The 16,556-nt window shown below is 35.6% G+C and overlaps 2 long non-coding RNA genes across 2 annotated transcripts; one reads left to right on the forward strand and one right to left on the reverse strand.

Moving 5' to 3' along the window:
• Positions 1 to 1,608: 1,608 nt before the first annotated feature.
• LOC127847323 (uncharacterized) lies at positions 1,609 to 11,497 on the forward strand. The gene is made up of 2 exons (XR_008033923.1): positions 1,609 to 1,670; positions 11,071 to 11,497. It is a non-coding gene; the product is annotated as an uncharacterized LOC127847323 (long non-coding RNA).
• LOC127847325 (uncharacterized) lies at positions 11,089 to 13,814 on the reverse strand. Its single transcript, XR_008033925.1, has 3 exons — positions 13,630 to 13,814; positions 12,233 to 12,362; positions 11,089 to 11,222 (listed from the first exon to the last, which is right to left on the reverse strand). It is a non-coding gene; the product is annotated as an uncharacterized LOC127847325 (long non-coding RNA).
• Positions 13,815 to 16,556: the final 2,742 nt, after the last annotated feature.

A 16,556-nucleotide genomic window follows, 5' to 3' on the forward strand; every position in this document is an offset into this window, starting at 1 on the left:
AACACCTGAATCAACATGCTTTTTGAGTATGAGTTTCGATAATATAGAGGCCATTTAACAGACAATTGACTTAAATGTGAACATAATTAATTTAAAAAAAAAAGCTAACAACGACTTTGTCTTATTAAAAGTGAAAACTTTCTGGGTACGTTTTTGTATTTTAACGTACATGGGGTACATGTAAGTACACTTTATAGTGCACGGGGTACATGTAAGTAGTACTCGAGCCGACAATGACCAATGGAGGGTAACTTAGTAAGCTACTTGTGCTAGTCTTATTTGACCCAACCAAGTAACAGCTACACTCACGATCTATCTGTACAATACCTGTATACCATTATTATGAGTATATATTTGTCAATCCAAATTGTGACATCAAAAAGACCAACAGGTTTTTTTTCCACTTTTTGGGAAGATAGCCCATGGCTTTGGAATTGGGAATTTTATCGGCATTTTCATGAAATTGGGAAAATAAATTCATTAGCCTTTTTTTCCACACGAAAAGTCCACTGATTTGGGAAATACTAAATTTGATATAACTCTTTACAATCATTCAAATTAAAAGAAAAAAATCATATAATACTTTGTTAGATGTAATTGAATTACAATTTAGATAAAATACACATAAGACTTCTTTCTAAAAAAAAAAAAAAAAAAAAAATTTTTTTTTTTTTTTTTTGGAAATTGGGAATTTTTTGCCACATTTTGGGAAAAAAGTATACTTTTTGGGATTGGGAACATAGCCGAATTTCAGCTCTGCTTACACCGCAATTGCAAACTTCTTGTCGAATCCCAATGAGTCTTAGGGACTTCTGATGCCCAATGCTGTGAAGATATTCTGGCCTTTGGTTCTTGACAACAGTTGAGACATCAGTATTTTGGCGCACTTAGGTTAGCATTGAATTGATTCGAGTGACTTATTCACAGATTTTGCCATTATTTTAACTTTGTTATTAAGTGTTTTAAATTCTCTTCTAAATTACCAGTATTGTAAATTATAAACAACTAATTTTAAGCAAAATGACAGTGATGCTGTCAGTTAGCATTGTGTTGCTTTAAAATGTCCTTATATACTAGTTTTCGATGAATGCAATCCACCACAATGGAACTAAAGCAATTTATGTTGGATTATTACCAGGGTACTTGTAATAGAGTCATAATATAATGATATTTTTAACTACACTTATATCTGGATTTCTGATAATTTAATACAACAAAAATATTAAAAACGATAGTTGTGTTATATAATCAGACTCACTATTATAAATAGGATGGAGTCGCAATTTTACTGATGAAAATGTTCATTTCCCGTTTTCATGAAATTTTGACTCGACCTTCAAAGTGAACATACATACATGAGCAAGATTTCATACCACTTTATACTGGGTAGTTGCATGAATAAGTTTTTCCAGCACATCTTCTCTGAGAAATCTGTTCTTTTTTTCAGAAAATTAGATGACGGGAAAGAAGTGTGTGCAGAGATGATAAGGAGGGACATTCTTACTGCAGTTCTGGCCCTTATTAAACATGTTATACAGGTCGCTGTGGTGTTGCAGATCTTGTGTCTGTCTAGCAACCTGGAAGTTACAGGTTCAGTCGTTCACTGTTAGTACGGGATCTACCAAGAAAACGGACTCAAGACGAAGTGCGTTTCGATAAGACTTAGGCAGGTAAAAATAGGATTAATTTTTACAGGTTAATGTATTAGTAATATGTACTTTTTTTTCTTTTGTTTTACGGGATTCCCTACCCTTTGATTTAACCAAAGCAAGTATAAATGTAAGTAACAATTGTGAATTGTATCTTAAATTTTCAACATTACTTGGTGGCATTTCATAGTAGTTGGAATATGTTCTAGTCAGGTCATGAAAAAGATTCGAAGGTGACATCAATACTCACATACATATTAAATGGGTTCAACTAAGAATGTAGTTTCAAACAAGTTTATTTTTCAATTGATCTGTTTGAATACAAAAAAAATGCTGTCTTTTTTTATTTTTAGCTCGACTATTATATATGAAATATATATAGATGAGCTATCCTACTCACCCCGGCGTCGGCATTAGCGTTCCTGTTCCTGTTAGCGTTAGCATGCAAATGTTAAAGTTTGCGTACCACCCCAAATATTTTCATTGTCCCTTGACATATTGCTTTAATATTTTGCATACTTCTTTACCAAACATGACCCCAACCTATAAACAAGAGCAGACAACTGTATCAAGCATTTTGTAAGAATTATGACCCTTTTTTCACTTACAATATGCATATTATTGATAAATCTATGTTAAAGTTTGCGTACCACATTAACCTAAAAACCAACTTGCTCTGCCGGGCAAGTACTTAAAAAATTCAATTGCCCTGAACGTAAAGTCACTTTCCCAAACATGAAATATCACATTAACTGTAAATCTCATATTTTTTTAAAAGATCAAAATGAAACACCACAAAATCTTTCTTTATTTTTGCACATTTAACAAAATGATTACAGCAATAAATGTCTAATTAAAGTCTAAATTAAATGCTCTTTGTTCTTTTTTGCACTTGCATGGGCGGACAACTTGATTATACATGTAAAATAACTTGCCCGGACCCAACTTTTACTTGCCAGGGGCAATAGGACAACTGTTAATATTGAGCCCTGTACCACCTCAAATATTTTCATTGTCCCTTGACATATTGCTTTCATAGTTTGCAAACTTCTTTACCAACATGATCCCAATCTATAAACAAGAGCAGACAACTGTATCAAGCATTTTGTAAGAATTATGGCCCTTTTTTCACTTATAATATGCATATTACTTAAGTTACATTGCCATAACTTATTTATTTATGATCAGATTTGATTAATACTTTGACAAAACAACACTTACCTGAATACCACAATGGACTCCACCCAAACAATACCCCACGCCCCAACCCAGAATCACTGCCCCCCCTTTTTTCCTTTTCGAAAGATCGTCTAATAAATGACCACACCCCACATTATACCCTCCTCTCAACCCTCCCTACTCAACCCAAAACGAATATTTTTTTCTTTAAAACATGGTTACACAAAAATATATTTACTTACTTTATTTTTGAAGGACCGTTCAAACTTCCCACCCACTCTTTTGCTATCAAACTTGAAATAAAATCTTATTAGTTTGTTTTATGTCTTTACAAATGTTCAATATATTGTGGAAAATATACCTGATCTATTACTTTGACCTCATTGAATAATTTGAACAATTTCCCCATGATGGCTTAAGTTATACTCTCAAGCACTCGAATAGTCGAGCGCGCTGTCCTCTGACAGATCTTGTTTTTTATTACTGTTGAAAATCAACTTTATTATTCCCCCCTTCGAAGAAGAGGGGGTATATTGTTTTGCTGAATGTAGGTTGGTCGGTGTGTTGGTAGACCAGCTCGTTTCTGATCAATAACTTGTGAATGGACGGACCAATTGGCTTGATACTTCCCATGTGCATTGGCCTTTGACAGTAGATGACCCCTATTGAAATTGGGGTCACTAAGTCAAGGTCACTGTCACAAAGTGTTAAAATTGTTTCCGATCAATAACTCGTCAACCAACTAACTGATTGTCTTCCTATGTGCATTGGGTTTGGTCAGTATATGACTCGTATTGAAATTGGGGTTACTAGGTCAAAGGTCAAGGTCACTGTCAAAATAAGCGTGAAAATCATTTCCGATCAATAACTCGTCAACAAATTGTCCAATTGGCTTGATACTTATTGAAATACGGTTAACTAAGTCAAAGGTCAAGGTGATTGTCACAATAAGTGTAAACATTGAATTTGTTTCCAATCAATAACTTGTCAACCAATTAACCAATTAGCTTGATACTACCCATGTTCCTTGGACAGTAGATGACCCTATTGAAATTGGGGTCACTAGGTCAAAGGTCACTGTTACAATAAGTGTGAAAATTGTTCCAGATCAATAACTCGTCAATGAATTGACCGATTGGCTTGCTACTTCACATCTGCATTGGCGTTGGACAGTAGACGACCCCTTTTGAAATTGGGGTGACTAGTTTAAAGCCCTGCTTGTGGGGGCATCTCAGAAAAAGAAACTCTTGTTACTATTTAAGTTCTCCTGAGTCAATTTATAAAATATAAGGTCCCTTATAACAAGTAAGAACAAATGTTGGTATAGTATTTTATCACATGCCATACCCTGTTTCCCATGTAATATAACCATAACATATTTTTTATATTTTACACATGTGTAATATACTTTTTAAGCGTTTTGATTGGCTCAGTTTTCTGTTATTGACCAATCGCATTGTGTTATTTTGCTGTAATGACGTTGCAACGACAAATAACATCACGAAATGTAAACAACATTCAGGATTTATCATTATGTTCGCGTAAATATTTATTTAATTTGCTCATTTAAAAGCATGTGATAAAAAAGATCTTACACTCGTTGTCATATCATTCCATATTTTATTAAACTCTTCCAGAAAATTCGTTAATAAGCTCGCCAAAGGCTCGCTTACTAACACAATTCCTGAACTTGTTTAATAAAATATGGTATGATATGACAACTCGTGCCAGATCCTATATGTTACTGTATTCAATGATGCAACTGATATACTCATGCATAATGGTCCATGTCAGGTTAATAATGGCCAGCTATAACAGTTAGTAAATGGGATATTTTTAGCTCACCTGAGCACAACATGCTCCTTGTTCTTAGTCCGTTGTGTCTCATTAAAATTTACCTGTGAATTTAGCTTGTCTGAGCGCAACATGCTTATGATTAATCAGAATCAGTGGTGTGTAATACATTATAAATATTTTTCATGTGAACACTCTAGAGGCCACATTTACAGCCTATACTATAGGCTACACTATATAGAAGTCATTTTCTTTGTCAAATTTTCAATGAACTTTCTCAGAACATGTGTTCTACTGATATCTCAACTGAGTAACAAAAAGGTTCATGTCCACTGAAAAACATGGTCACCAGGGGACAGGGTTGTTTGCATAAAATGGCTAAAGTGATCTTTGTACACACTCTACAAGTCAAGTTGTTTGTCCATAAAACTTCATAAAACTTGCTCAGAATATTTATCCTAATGATATCTCGGCTGAGTTTGTAATTGGTTTGGTCCATTAAAAAAATTGGAACTGCAGGTTTCCTTATATGGCTATAGTGCATTACTGTAGACACTCAAGATGTCACCTTTTTTGCAGAATCAGCTTTACATTTTGTTTAAAACCTTTGCTCTGATGACACCTCAGCCAAGTTAAAAAATATTTTGGCTACAAGGCCGTCTAAGAAGCCATAGTTATTATACAAACATCATAAAATGTGCTTAGAATACTTTAGTTCCTTCGGGTCTCATGTGAGCAATGTAGGGCCTTTGGCTCTGTTGTCATCTAATAAATATTTTCTAGTGAGTTACATTGTTCTTGCAACAAATGTCCTCTTTTTTTGGAAATCAGAAGTTCAGGAGTATATGAATTCAATTTAAGCAAGTGAAATTTCACAAAGAGTTACACAACATAACAGAAAGGTGTTTGTATTAGGGTACATGGCCTTAAAAACATGGTAACACAAACGAGACATACCTTTGTATGCCTCATTTTTAGATGCAAGGGGTAGAGTGTTTTTAGCTCACCTGAGCTTCATCTGCTCTTGGTGAGCTTTTGTGATCTCCTTTTGTCTGTCGTGGAGCGACAACATTAGCCTTGTTAAAACTTTAGCTCGGCCATATTTGTTGTCCAACATTCATGAAATTTGTGCCAATTATCTTGGGTGAGTTCGAAAATGGTACCAGTTGGTTAAAAACATGGCCGCCAGGGGGCGAGGCGTTTTTTAGCTCATCTATTTTTTGAAAAAAAATTATGAGCTATTGTCATCACCTTGGCGTCGGCGTCGGCGTCGGCGTCGGCGTTGGCGTTGGCGTCGGCGTCCGGTTAAGTTTTGCGTTTAGGTCCACTTTTCTCAGAAAGTATCAATGCTATTGCATTCAAACTTGGTACACTTACTTACTATCATGAGGGGACTAGGCAGGCAAAGTTAGATAACTCTGGCGTGCATTTTGACAGAATTATGTGCCCTTTTTATACTTAAAAAATTGAAAATTTTGGTTAAGTTTTGCGTTTAGTTCCACTTTTCTCAGTAAGTATCAATGCTATTGCATTCAAACTTGGTACACTTACTTACTATCATGAGGGGACTGGGCAGGCAAAGTTAGATAACTCTGGCATGCATTTTGACAGAATTATGTGCCCTTTTTATACTTAGAAAATTGACAATTTTGGTTAAGTTTTGTGTTTAGGTCCATTTTATTCCTTAAGCATCAAAGCTATTGCTTTCATACTTGCAACACTTACTAACTATCATAAGGGGACTGTGCAGGCAAAGTAATGTAACTCTGACTGGCATTTTGACAGAATTATGTGCCCTTTTTATACTTAGAAAATTGAAAATTTGATTAAGTTTTGTGTTTAGGTCCACTTTATTCCTACAGTATCAAAGCTATTGCTTTCATACTTGCAAGATTTATAAACTATCATAAGGGGACGGTGCAGGCAAAGTTATGTAACTCTGACTGGCATTTGGACGGAATTATGGGCCCTTTATACTTAGAAAATTGAAAATTTGGTTAAGATTTATGTTTTGGTCACTTTACCCCTAAAGTATCATAGATATTGCTTTCATACTTGGAACACTCACAAACTATCATAAGGGTACAGTAAAAGGACAAGTTGCATAACTCTGGTTGTCATTGTTACGGAATTATGGCCCTTTTTTGACTTAGTAACTTTTAATATATGGTTAAATTTTGTGTTTCGATCCACTCGAAGTATCAAGGCTATTGCTTTCAAACTTCAAATACTTACATGCTATCATGAGGTTACTGTACCTGGCAACTTGAATTTTACTTTGACCTTTGAATGACCTTGACTCTCAAGGTCAAATTATTAAATTTTGCTAAAATTGCCATAACTTCTTTATTTATGATTAGATTTGATTGATACTTTGATGAAACTACTCTTACCTGACATACCACAATAGACTTCACCCAAACCATCCCCCGTGCCCTCCCCCCCCCTCCCCCCCTCCCCCCCCCCCTATTTTTTTTTTTTTTTTTTTTTTTTTATAAGATCATCTCACAAATGACCACCACACCCTCACACTATACCCCCACCCCACCCCCCCACCCCCCCCCCCAAAATTTTTTTTTTGATTTTTTTTTTTTTTTTTTTTTTTTTTTTTAAGATCATCTCACAAATTATCACCACACCCTCACACTATACCCCCCCCCCCCCGATTTTTTTATTATTTTTTTTTTTTCGCTTTTTTGGAAGATAATGTAATAAATGTCCACAACCCCACACTATACACCCCTCTTCACTCCACTCCTCCCTCCTTTGTGATTGAAAATGAGAGTCCCTTCACCTTTAAAAAGAAAATAGATGAGCGGTCTGCACCCGCAAGGCGGTGCTCTTGTTTACTCATGTGGCTATAGTAAAATTTTGTTAAGACTCTAGAGGCCACATTTATTGTCTGATCATCATGAAACTTGGTCAGAAGATTTGTCCCAATGAATGAGTTCAAAAATGGTTCTGGTTTCTTGAAAATCATGGCTGCCAGGCGGCAGGGTATGTTCCCTTGTATGGCTAAAGTAAAACCTTGTTAACACTCTAGAGGCTTTATTTATTGTTTGATCTTCATGAAACTTGTTCAGAACATATGTTCTAATGATTTCTTGGATGAGTTTTAAAATGGTTCCAGTCTGTTTAAAAACATAGCCTCCAGAGGGCAGGGAACATGTCCCCCCAGATGAGCCTATGTGCACTGCACAGGCTAATCTGGGACAATACTTAACACACATGCATTAAGCCCAGTTTTCCCAGAATGAGACTCATTGGAGTATTTCATTGTGGAAACTGTCCCTGAATCTTTTAAATATGCTGAATCTGTATCTTTTCACAAATGTTTTGATATCACTCATAAAAAAATGTGAACACTGTTTCACAACACACAAAGTACTAATAATTCCCTACTGTTAACAACAAGGTATAACAAACCGTGCGAAAAATACCATTGAGTGAACATAGCTTTCAGCCTTTTATGGCTGTTTTTATTAGCTCTACTGGCTAAAGGCCTGAAGAGCTTATGTCATGGCGTGGTTTCCGTCGTCCGTGCATGCTGCGTTAGACTTATTCTTGTTTACGCGATAAAGTCAACAGTTTTCATTCGATTCTTTTCAAACTTGTTCAATGTCATTATATTAATGAGGACTCGAACCCATTTTAAAATGGGTTACATAAGAGTAAAAAGTCCAGAATTATCTCCCCTTGAATTTGAGAAAATTGTGAAATAAGGCTTGTTAACGCATTAAAGTCCACAGTTTTCATCCGATTCTTTTCAAACTTGTTCAGTGTCTTTATATTAATGAGGACTCGAACCCTATTGAAAATGGGTTACATCAGAGTAAAAAGTCCAGAATTATCTCCCCTTGAATTAAAGAAAATTGTGAAATAAGGCTTGTTTACGCAATAAAGTCCACAGTTTTCATCCAATCATATCCCAACTTGCACAGTGTCTTTATCTGAATGATGAGTCAAACCCTATTGAAAATGAGCAATATCCGAGTTACAAGCTCAGAATTATCTCCCCTTGAATTTGAGAAAAATGAAAATCTTTAACATTTTGCCATTACTTTTGCAATATTGAAGATAGCAACTTCATATTTGGCATGCATGTGTATCTCATGGAGCTGCACATTTTGAGTGGTGAAAGGTCAAGGTCATCCTTCAAGGTGAAGGGTAAAAAAAATCAAAGCGGCGCAGAAGGGGACATAGTGTTTCCAACAAACACATTTCTTGTTTGTTTACATATAAAGTTCTATCCTTTTGAAACTTCAACAGATGTTTTTTATATCATCAAGGGCCAGAACCCCATTTAGAGTGAAGAAAATTTGTCCAACGTTTTGTTGAAAAGGAGCCATTTGAAGTTCAAATTTTACATTTCTTCTTGTTTATGCGATAAATTTCCCATTTTGGGTCTGTTTATTTAAAACTTACTCAGATTGTTCATACTATCAGGGGCTTGAGCCCTATTGATTCCAGCCAGTAGAGCGATTCAGGCCTTCATGGGCCTCTTGTTTATATTTGCATTTCCTGTTTTCAATAAAATGTCCAGAAATATTTCCATAGGAGTAGATGCACAGACACAGAAAGCTCATAAAACACTGGCCTTCATCGACAGCAAATTGTAAAAAACTCTTAAAAAAAGTCATTTTTGATAAGTAAGCAATGGGTTTGATCGCAAATAAACAAGGCTATTATTTTACAGGTTCAGCATCTTTAAAATGCCATGTACTATGTAAAACCTATGACAGAATATTGCTGCATGTAATTATTTAAATACACAAGAAATTTTCTTTTGGATGATTTTGCATTATATATGAGCCGCGCTCTGAGAAAACAGGGCTTTATGCATGTGCGTTAAGTGTCGTCCTAGATTAGCATGTGCAGTCTGCACAGGAAGTAATTTCTTAACAAAAACCCAGTTTAAGCAGAGAGTGTCCTCCCAGATTAGCCTATGTCAGGGGTTTTAATCTGATTTTGGGGAAAGGGCCTGGCCTTTTTCAAGGGGAAAAAAATTGCGCAAAACGCCGGATTTTGGGAAAAGAATCACGCGAAACGCCGGATTTTGGGGAAAATAAGGAAAGTCTTAAATAATCAATTTCTCATATTTTACTGTTTTTAAACAAATTCAAGGCAGCAGATAATTTAATTATGCAATATGTTTCTATTTTCTACACTGGATCAGGTTAACTTATATATTTAAAGGTAAAAAAAAAATGTTGTGGGGGGGGGGGAGAAAATGAAATCTAGGGGAAAATTCACCAGCTGGGGGGGGGGGGGTCCGAGGGGAAAAGGGCCGTATTTCGGCGGGTCATAAAGAAGGGAAAAAAACCTGGCCTATGTGGACTGCACATGCTTATCTGGGACAATACTTAACACACATGAATAAAACCCAGTTTTCCCAGAATGAGGCTCATTGCATGGTGGAAACTGTCCCTGAATCTAAATGCTGAATCTGTATCTTTTCAGAAATGTATTGATATCAATCATACTAAATGTGTGCACTGTTTCACAACCCACAAAGTATTACTAAATCCCTACTGTCAATATTTACAAGGTATAAACATAGAACAAAATACCGTTGAGTGAAAAAAGCTTTCAGCCTTTTCTGGCTGTCTTTATTTATATTTTACTCTCCAATGTTCTCGAGAAACAGAAACAGAAAGCTCTTAAAACTCTGGCATTCATCGACAGCAAAATGTAAAAACTTTTATCAAGTATTTTCGATAAGTTAGCTATGGTTTTATTTGCCATCTTTAAAATATCATGTACTAAGTTTAACATATTATTTAAATACTTGAGCAATTATCAAAGATAATTGTGCATTATATTTGAACTGTAAAACGTTGCTTTATGCATGTGCATTAAGTGTCGTCCCAGATTAGCCTGTGCTGTCTGCAAAGGAAGTATTTTCGATAAGTAAGCTATGGGTTTATTTGCAAAACTAGGAAATTTTTTGACAGATTCAGCATCTTTAAAATAAAAAGTTCTATGAAAATCTTTTTACACCACATTGCTACATGACATGATTTACACTGTAAATACATTTTCCTTTAGATAAATTTGCATTATATTTGGGCTGGGCTCATAGAAAACGGGGCTTAACGTGCATTAAGTGTCGTCCCAGAGTATCATGTGCTGTCTGAAAAGGTAGTCTTTTCTTCACAAAAATCCAGTTTAGGCGTAAAGTGTCACCCCTCATTAGCCTGTGTGGACTTAACTTTCTAATCAGGGATGACACTTTATGCACATGCATTAAACCCTGTTTTCACAGAGCAAGACTCATTTGTAAAAGAATAGTAAATTCGTGTAACTGGGTGAATTAAACACGTATTGCAAATGAAAGAGTTGTCATTTTTGAATCAGTTGAAAATAGTATACATTAAAACACACATTGTATCTCTCCTACGTTTTCTTTTCTCAATTATTACTAAAGCTTAGTCCCATATCATTTCAGAGACACGTCAGATCACTCTGACAATCTAATGCAGTTGTGTGCCCCTGTCAGCTCGGAACATATCCTCAGGACTGGGGTACGGTCTTCGTTGGAACAAGGGGCCATGAGCAGTCGAGTCCATCCCTTTTTGGAGTCGCGAGATTGTTCAAGACCTGCCAACCAATGAAAAGATTATTAGACAATATCAGTGGACTGTTTGAATTTATCATTTGCACATTAAATGTGAGCTTTAGGAAATAGGAACACTTTAAGAATCAGTGACATGTACTTTAAAAAAATTAATAAATCATTTCTTGAATATTTGGTGATATTGAATGTTATTTCATAACATTAAATGTGACAAACAAATTATACAGAAATACTATTTGTTCGAAAGTGTATACATAGGGAGAGAGAAGCATGTTTTGTGAAAAAAAATAAAAATATTTATACATATATAGTTCTTCTATCAGTATTTACTGTTTCTTTAAGTACTCGACTTAATCCTATCCAAGTCCACCTTTTGCCCTCCACCCCAAACCCCTACCCCCATGAAGGGTTGTAAAACGCCCCAAATGTACAGCCACATGTGCATGTTCCCGGCTGGGATTGAACCCTCACCAAGAGAGCACACAACTCCCAAACCCTCCCACTGCTCTACCACTTGAACTATTAAGGATTGTCTGGTTGGAAGATTAATTTATTCTATAAATTGAAAAAAGTTTGTTTTTAAAAATAGCAATCACATGACTTTAACAATGACCAGGTGACCACTTTCAAGTCATGTGATTGCTATATATTAGGGCTCATTAAATCAAATTAAATCCACATAATCCGATTTCAATGCCACTGAAATCACAATCCAGAGTGGTGCAGTGGATAGAGCAGTGGACTCTAAAAGTTAGAGGAGAGTGGTTCAATCCAAGGGCTGGGTAAGTTTATACTTGTTCTATATGAAATATGCTATGTTTGATGTGATCGATATGGCAGAAAATATAGAAATGAGTTCAGCAAAACAAACATGAAAATGTGGGAATAATGTAGCAAACAATTTTTCATTATTATATATAAATATAAAATCAGTTTTTAGATCTGTTTTGTAAAGCATATTCGGTTCACCATGAATTAGGGCCAATACAGTGTACATGGCTCACCAAAATTATATTACCATTTTGTTTCATACCTTTATTCACAAGACAGTTCACACGAGCCCTGCATCCCTGGACATGGCATAAACAACAGAGTTGTTATCTGCCAACAAGGTCTGGGGCTGGTCGTACTCCAGGATTCTTCCATCGCTGAGAACAAGATTTCTAAAAACATATGACACATGACAGAAAAGTATTAAGCAAACAATGCCCAAAGCTGCACCTTACACATGTTTTATCTTTGACCTCTAAATGTTACCTTGACTTAAGTAAGGGCACAGTACTTGACATCACATACATTCTCCATATGAAGAAATGTTTTGGTAAATTGATTATTTTAAATTGCATGATGAAGTTACATTCCCAATAAGCAGTTTAATTTCATAAAGGACATTTGACCTTTAAGCGTGACCTTGACAATTGGGCCTGGGAGACAGGTCTTTCAGCTGACATGCATTCTGCGTAAGGTGAACATTTGTGATTATTTTAAAATTAAATGATGAATATGCAGCATGGACAGGCTCTATAATGCTCAAATTTGACCTTTGACCTCAAAGTTTAACCATGACCTTTTAGCATATGTCGTACACGCAAAAATCTGTCTTCATACGGTTACCAATTTGGATAATTTGTTTTAAAACTTCAAGATGAACGCATGCTCATACACTTGCAAATAGTGGCAGCAATTTCAAGCTTTTAGAAAAATTTCTTCACAAAGAAAACAATTGAATCTCTTGATGTTTTTCTTAATACTGGGTATAATAACCTATCATGAAATAAAGATTTTAGTCTTGTTTTAAGCTTAATGCATGTGCGTTAAGTGTCTTCCTAGACTATCCTCCGCGGTCCGCACAGGCCAATCAGTGACAACACTTTCCACCTAGACTGGATTTCCTTCAAATGAAAAATCCTATTAATATGGAAAGTGTCGTCCCAGTGGCTAATCAGTGTGACGTCACTTAACCCACACGCAAATGCATTAAGCCCTGTTTTCCCATGAAGTGACTCATATGTACTAGGGTCACATTAATATTCACATACTGAAAAAACATTTGAGGTCATTTTATTTCTATTGAAAACTCATAGCCCAGTGGATTTGGGGCAGTTGTATTTTTACCTCATGCAAGTAAGCAGAAAACAAATGTATTGTTATACATTTTATCATGCATTAAGCCCTGTTTATTCACAGCAAGGCTAATTAACACCTTACTTATCGTACCCCCATGACCGTGATGAGCCAATGAGCCGTACAATCCCTAAATGTTGAGCTGATTGTGTCCTAAATGAGTGAGTACGTCTGTAAAATGTACCAGATTAGCAAACTGCACACGCCACATTTTCCCAGAGTGAGGTTGAGACAACTATTTATGCTCAAACATTAAGCCCCGTTTTCCCAGATGTACATCTGATTTATCATAATTTTATCACTTACTTATTGTAATCCATGACCGTGTTGAGCCGGTGAGCAATGGTGAGCACTGTACAATCCCCGAACTTTGAGCTGATCGTGAATGAGTGAGTCTGTCTCCAGATGCACGGCTGCGGTCACCTCATCAAGGACGAGGATCTTTGTCTTGCGATGCAGGCTTCTGGCGAAACAGATCAGCTGACGCTGACTCACACTGAGAATGATAAGGATTTTCTAGGACAACTGGGTTAAATGCATATGTCAGTGTGTAAAGTGTCATACCAGATTAGCCTGTGCAGTCTGCACAAGCCAATCATGAATGACACGCCTACACTGGATTTGCATTAAGAAAATAATTTTATGGATGGAAAGATCAACTGACTATGAGTGACACTGATCTTTTGTCCCAGATTTGCATGTGCAGTCTGCAAGGCTATCAGGAACAACACTTTCCACTTTCATGGGATTTTCATACGAAATGAAGTCTTTTCTTAGTGAAAAATCAGTTTAGGTGGAAAGTGTCGTTCCTAATTATGCTCATTATATTACCACAATGTTACATTGTTAATTTAAAGCTAGATATTTAAGCTTGGGTGCTTATTTTAAACGCTTTCAAGTCCGTTTCCTGGACCTAGTACCAGTACTTGGTGTCCATCGGGGAGATCTAAAGAACGCTCCCACAGAATACAAATGATGCATAAAATACAACAAGAGGATCATGGTGCCTAATGCGCTAACCTTAGAGCATTTCAAACTTAATTATTCTATATACAACTTCAAAATCTGATATGAAAAAAGAAGCAAATGTACTGCATTGAATAAATTGAGTTTATTGATGGGTCCAGAACTAAAATAAAAGGTTATTTAACGGGACCAAATGGCTTAGTCAAAATCTAAGAAAAAATATAATAAAGGGAATATTACATCAATACAGTGTTCCGGCGGATTGATTGTTGGATGTTATATTTCGACAACACTACAAATATATATTAAAATTAAAAAAAAGCAAATTATTAAATTGATATCCCTTGTTATCGGTTGGTCAAATATCTCAATGTTTGGTAGACTCCTAACAAAATGAAGCATATTTAATCAAAATTTGTTGCATTTGATCTCAGTGTGTTTGGTAATTGCTAAATTTTGAATAAGTCATCAAATTTGTGAACTTTGAACTCAATGTGAGGCCTTTCACTTGCCTCTAATGTGATGGGTTTTGTTTAAACCTATATATTTTAGCTCGATTGCACACAAAGCCTAAGGCGTATTTGAAATGCTCTCAATTCATATTCCTTCGACTAGAACTAGTACATGGTATCTATGAAGGAGATTTAAAGAATGCTCCCACAGTGGGGATCAATCCCGTGACCTCCTGATCGCTAGGTGGACACCATATATACCACAACACTCCAACCTAATGTGATGGGTCTGAAAGATGACTCTTCCCCAGATCATTGAGAACCTCGATGTATGGTAGACTTCTTACTAAACAAGGAAAATTTAAATTAACATGTGTAACATTTGACCTCAGTATGTTACCTTGACCCTAGATACCTGAGTCCGACCTGTGACATGCTGCCAGGTAAAGGAGAACAATTGTAGAAAGGTATTTCAAATTTCACAAGACATAGTGAAGTAATGGCTAAATTATGAATAAGTCATCAAATATGTAAAATTTGACCTCAATGTGTGACCTTGACCTTGCCTCTAAGGTTATGGGTATCCAGCTTGACTCAGTCCCAGATGTGATAAGCTTCAGGGCTGTGGCTCATTTTATTGAAGATTAAGCTGAAGACAGAACAAATCCGATATATAAAGGGTATTTTCAAGTAAACAATGGCCATGACCCCATAATTGCCAAATGGTTTGCCTCGCAATTTGACACGCATCGTCCTCTTTTCCATATAAATACTCATACCACGTTTTCATGATATATGCCCAAGCATTTCTATTATGTGGCTCCAAACATAACAGTTTCTTTTCTTTTTTTTTTATTCAAAAAAGGCCATAACTCCGCTTTTGCAAATGGACTGTGACAGCATTTGACATACATACTCTTCTTATCCATATATGCAAGCAAACTAAGATATGACTCAAGACAAAAAAATAAAAGTGATCCGGGCGGACAGACAACGCCTTGATAGTATCCACCCGCCTATTGTGAGGGAAAACATGACTGCGGTAAATTTGCCCGTCTTATAATTGAAGAAATACGTTACATTGTTCTGACGGGTTGTATTGCACTAGTTATTGTGCGATGTTGTTATTTTAAAACACTTTAAATTATGTATAAAATAAAACAAGAGGGTCATGGGCCCTATGATTTTTACCTTAGACAAGAAGAAACTTAATGATTCTGATCAGGTGGAGTTTGGAAGAATAATGATAATAAATTAAACATGAGTACTTTATTAAAGGCCAATTATTATGACAAACGTTTGAGAAGTAAACATATTTCCAGCAAAGAATGTACAATGTAGACATTTTAAACTTAGATTAATTAATGGGGGACAACTCAACGGGAAAACCATATTTTGCCAGTAGCTGAACAGAGGTTGTGTAAACATAGTTCAAATATTTATATCTAGTCATTTCTATTTAATCATATATAGATCAAATAGAGAAATTCCAATTACAGATCCTTACATAGCATGCATATTGGATGAAAGGTTAAATAAGATTAATATGAAAGGTTGTTGATGTTCCATAGATTTTCTGGAAATATAAACATAATAATATGAACCATTGGAAATATTTACTTTCTAGAGTATTTCAATGTCATTAGACTTTTAGATCATCATTATCAAAACAACTTAAACATCACACCATCATAGTATCTTGTTATCATAATCATAAATTATAAGGGAGTCATTAATCTCCTTGGTCTGAAATTTTCAGTAGTCAAAATAAATATTAAAGGTGTCATTACTTAAGCGCATTTTAATTAATTTATT

Source organism: Dreissena polymorpha, chromosome 10, assembly GCF_020536995.1.
Source record: "Dreissena polymorpha isolate Duluth1 chromosome 10, UMN_Dpol_1.0, whole genome shotgun sequence".
NCBI lineage: Eukaryota > Metazoa > Mollusca > Bivalvia > Myida > Dreissenidae > Dreissena > Dreissena polymorpha.